This window comes from Mustela lutreola, chromosome 9, assembly GCF_030435805.1.
Source record: "Mustela lutreola isolate mMusLut2 chromosome 9, mMusLut2.pri, whole genome shotgun sequence".
NCBI classification, from domain to species: domain Eukaryota; kingdom Metazoa; phylum Chordata; class Mammalia; order Carnivora; family Mustelidae; genus Mustela; species Mustela lutreola.
Genome location: NC_081298.1, coordinates 131055515 through 131060797, shown reverse-complemented (window position 1 = coordinate 131060797; position 5283 = coordinate 131055515).

Genomic DNA, 5283 nt, shown 5'->3' with positions numbered 1-5283 from the left:
TCACGGAAAGAAGCAGTTTGGACAGGGCCACCCATAAGGAGCCAGGGCTGTACTGAGCCTGGAGGAGCCCACAGCCTGGGGGGAGGCCACTGTGGGATTTCTGACCCAAGCGGATACGGAGATCCATCCCCTCCCTGCTGCTGGAAACCCCTGTCTCTGCAGAACAGATTTCCACCTCCCCTTTGTCTATCTGCACCCTGAAGGCACTTTCTGCGGCTCTGCTGAGTGTGAGCTGGCTGTTTCCGGCTGCCTTTGCAGCAGCTGAGCACGCGGGTGGGGGGGGGGGTGCTGAGAAGAGGGAGAGGAGGGTCAGGCAGGGAGATTCTAGAAGCTTAGATGGTGACATCTGAGAAGGATCTGGCCCAAGACTGGCTGAGGACACCCGGGCAGCCCCTGTTTTATGCTTCTGAGGTGGGGATTTGGATGTCCCATTTTTGGGTAGCTTTTGGGAAATGGAGGACACTCAGTCGTTGGACCAGGGGCTACAGCCATGGGTGGGGGGGCCTCTGTCCTGTCCCTCTGGTCAGCCCTGCAGTCCCACTGGGCCTTGCTCACAAATACCCATTTCCCGTTCCCTGTTTGGCTCCTGTCAGAGGGCATACCCAGAGGGACCCGCAGGCCCGGCAGATGCTTCCCTGTGTGAGGAGGAGCTTACTCCGATCTGAGTCTGCTCTCCAAGCTGCCCAGGAAGTGTTCGCAGATCTGGCTGCACTAAAATGCTTGGTGCAGGGCCGGAGGATGCTGGCTGGCTGGGTTGGGACGGCATGACCTTGATCTCACGGCACAACTTTTGGTTGTGGGCGGGGGGCGGGCAGCAGGCGTCTCCAGACTGCCTCTCACCCTGTGTTTTGTGCAGCTAGGGAGACCAAGGCTGAGAGAGGCCAAGGGTCCTGCCCACAGTCACGCATCAGGGTAGGAGCTCCCTGGCCCTGCGATTCCCAGGCTGGACACAGGGCCTATGGCTACTGAGGAGGGATGTTTTGCTAGGATGGGCCTTTCTCCAGGCCTGTGGCCCACCGCTGGGATGTGGAGCTGCCCCAGCTCTCGGGGTTGGGGCTGAGAGCCACTGATCTAGCCTTGACCACTGCACCGTCCAGTTGGTCTGCTTGCTCCAGGCACACAAGGTGGCTAGGATTCTGAGTGTGAGTTGTGGGTCCCCTGTGACCTGGGGGCTCAGGCAGCCGGCAGAATACTTCTGAAATTCGAAAGGGGCTGCACAGTTGGAGGTGGAGCCCCGGGCAGCCCAGGGCAACGGGGCCCTGTTCTGTCTCGGTGAGGCTGGCAGCCTGCCTCCCCCACTGCACCCCGAGTCCCCTACTGGCTTGGCTTAGGGGTTGAGCGGATGGATGCCCGAGGGCCCGACACTGGGCTGCAGGACTGTGCTCTCCGTCTCTTTCTTTGTCTCTCTCTCTCTCTCTCTCTCTCTCATCATTGTAAGACTTCCAGGCAACAGTTTGAACACACCAAGGAGAGCCCTGGCCCTTTTTATTACTTCTCTGAGGACAAAATTTGTAGGCCAAGGGGAAACTCAATTACTGTGCCCTTTTGTCTTTTTTGAATTACTCCCTAATCTATCTATTAAAAAACAACCTCAGGCAGGATCCTAAATAAATGGGCTTTAAGCAAGGGAATTATTGATGTGATTCATTTTCCCTCGGGGCAGATATGCAATTTATCTTTCAGCAAAGCACGCAGTGACTTAACATATCGAGCCTAAGAACAATGGCCATCAGGGCTGTCTGTCCCCAGGAGAAAAAAGAGGCATTCGGAGTCCGTGGTGGGGCCCTGACCCCATTAGGGTCTTCTTTGGGGGAGCTCCCATAACGTAACTAAAATGGGCTGGTAAGGGGGCACACAGCACAGCCAGGGGCTGAGCAGAGCTGGGCGAGGCGTGACCCCCTCCTTCTCCCGGAGATGGCAGGAGGAGAGGAGCCTGTGCAGATTGGCTTAACCTCTCCCTTCTTCCTCGCTTGCTCCCCACCCCCGCCCCTGCCAGTCTCCCTCCAGATTGCTGCAAGGACACCCCCCCCCCCTGCTCCATGCCCTGAGTTTGCTCAGCCCTTGGTGTATTTAAAGGTGCCGCCCTGAAGGGATGGAGGGCAGGGATGGCGGTGGGGCCAAGTGGTCGCATTCTACCAGTTAGCTTGCTGTTGGCACCTATGCGCTGGGCCCCTGGTTGTCTCTGCCCTGCTCCACAACCCCTGAATCATGGGCTGGAACAGGGCCAGGCACGTGGGAAGGGTCCCATTCTTCTTTTCTGTTTCCAGAGTTGGCTGGGATTCGCTCGTCCTCAGCCGGACCTGGGAGCAGGCTGATTCCAGCTCTGGACTGCTCTGGCCAGGCCTTGTCAGGTGTGTCAGGCCCTGTGCCTTTTCCTGGCTGGCCCAGGGCATCACTCTCTCCGCCCCGGGGCTCCCCGCGTTTCCGAGGCCCCAGCCTCCTGCGTCCTGGGGCGCGGTGACGTCGGTGTCGGTGCCAGCTGCTGTATTCTGAGTAAACTTTCTTGGAATCCTAGAACCTCTTGGAAACAGAATGCCTTGGCAATTGAAAGCATCCTCAGAACTGAGGAATTAGAGGTAAACAGAACCTCAAGTTCGGAAAGGATTTTTAAAGTAATCTGCCTTCTTTCCAGCCCGGTGGGCCTGGTCTGCCCGCATTCCGTTCCTGCAATGATCTCCTCGAAAGGAAGCTTGTCCTTGTGGTGGATGTTCCCAGGGCTTCTCCTTTCCTCCCTGCAGCCGTGGGCAGCCCCACTCTGCAGTCCTCTTGCAGTTAGGGAGAGCAGAGTGGCATTTCTGGCCTGTGAACTAGGAGCAAAAGCCATGTGTGTCGGGTTCTGAGTGGAGGCAGTGAAAGCCTCTGCCTTTTTCTCTCCCCTCTCCGCGCTTACACGGGCAGGTTTGCTTGGAGGTGACAGAGCCGCGGATCAGAGCCACTTGGGTCCTCCAGACGGTGTACGGAGGACAGGGTCGCAGCTACAGCAGCCTTTGCTCGCTGAGGTTTGGGAGGGGGGCGTTAACCTTCTGTGGTGTGGCCTGTCCTGGTTATGATGTTGGGACTTCTAATAAGAAATACGTATATTTGGTCTTTGTCCCATTTCTGACACAGAGCTTCTACGTTCCTTAGAATTTCCCAAATGATGGAGCCTTAAAGATGTCTTTTGCTATGTTGATGAGGCAACTTTTGAGCCACCCAGGGTTGGGGGCTGGTTGCCCGTGGAGCCAATCCTACTACAGGACTGGGACTTTCAGTCCTACTGCCCAACCTTCCGGGCAGAGGGAAGGGTTTTGGATTGAGGTCAGTCACCAATGGCCAATGATTTAATCAGTCATGCCTTTTTAATGAAGTGTCCAAAAATCCTGAAATAATGGGGTTCAGAGAGCTTCTGGGTGGGTGAATTTGGAGGTTCAGGGAGAGCGACGCTCTTGGACAGCCTGGAGCCTCTGTGTCTCTTCTCCATCCCTTGCCCAATGCATCTTTTCCATCTGGCTGTTCCCCAGTTGTATCCTTTTGTAATAAGCCGGTGATCCAGTAAGTAAAATGCTCCTCCGAGTTCTGTGAGCCACTCTACCAAATTAATGGAACCCAGAGGGGAGGGGTTCCCTGAAACCTCCGGTCTGTAGCTGGTCAGTCAGGAGTACAGGTGACAGCTGCTGTCCACAGGTGGGGCGGGGTGGTCTCGGAGGTCCGAGCCCTACAGGTGGATCTGATGCTATTTTTGGCTAGATAGGATCAGAACTTAGTTGACTTGTAGAACATCCAACTAGTATCTGGAGCATTGCTCGTTCATGGTAAGGGAAACCCACCCACCTTGGAATTGGTACCAGAACCCCAACTATTGCTTAATATGTCTAGCCTGTGTTCCAAACTTCCAGAAACAGGAATTCACCGTGACCGTGGCTTTTGGGTTCATTGATGAGCATCTGTCAGATGGAGAATTCCTTTTTCCCTCAAACTGAAATCTGTCCCCTCAAAACTGCCCAGTTGCCCAGCCTGAGATGGTGAAACTCATCTTTGCAGTTTCCTTGCGGTGCCCCGGGACTCCCCTTTCTCTTCATGCCAGCGGTTTTCACACTTTAACATGCATCGGAATTCCTTGGGGGGCTTGTTAAGATATAGTTTGCTGGGCTCCATCCCAGGTTTCTGATTCAGTAGGCTTGGGGCAGGACTTGGGAATTTGCATTTTTAATAAGTTCCCGGGGTGGCGGCTGCTCTGGTCTAGGGGCCACACCGTGAGTATAACTGTCCTATGCGGTCTATTCGATCTCCCCGGGGACCTGCCAGGCCATATCGGTCATGGCTGCAGAGGTACCTTGCTCTGCCATGCCCTGCAGAATGGAACCCCGGGCTTTGATCCTCCCATATTGGGTTGGAATGGTCTGAGCCTGTCTCGGTCCTTTCCTTGGGCTGTGGGACCCCCGAGAAGAACCCATGATCTAGTCATCTCTAGGGTCCTCAGCCTGACACCGGGCAGTCCCAGCAGTAAGAAGGTGCTCAGTGAATGCTTATTGAGTGGATGCAACGTGTTATCCTCCCCTCTGAAATCTCTCACTAATCTTCAGGCTCTTTGTACAGGGACCCCTATGGAACTCCAGCTGCCCGCCCTGTAGACAGGGAGGCCCAGGCCAGCTTACAGGTGTGCTGGAGAGGGACGGGTGGCGGGAGTGTGCACCAAGATGTCTCTCAGTAGGAGAATCAATGCATAAACTGTGGTCCATCCAGACAATGGAATGCTATTCAACACTAAAAACAAAAGAGTATCAAGCTATGAAAACACATGGAGGAACCCTGAGAGCATCTTACCCAGTGAAGGAAAAAACACATCTGAAAAGGCTGTGCATTGTAGGATTTCACATTTCTGACGTTCTGGAAAGGCAAAATGATGAAGACAGTAAAAAGTGGTTGCCAGGGTCTGGGATGGGGGTGCCATGAATAGGCAGAACACAGAGGATTTTTAGGGCAGCAAAAGTGCTGTGTCTGATACTGTGATGGTGGGTTGGTGTCATGGTACGTCTGAGCAAAGCCGAAGCATGCACGTCACCAAGGGGGACCCTGCAAATGCAAAGCCTGGGTTTCGGGTGATACTGATGTGTCATTGACTGTAACTGATGGACCATGCTGGCGGAGGATGCTGATGGGGGTGGGGGAAAGGCCATGTCTCTGTGGGGACCAGGGGTCCATGAGATCTCTGGACCTTCCTCTCTTTTTTTGCTATGAAACTAAGCCTGCTCCAAAAAAAAAAAATAGTCTGTGACAAAAAGGTGGGGGGAGAGTGCCTCTTCT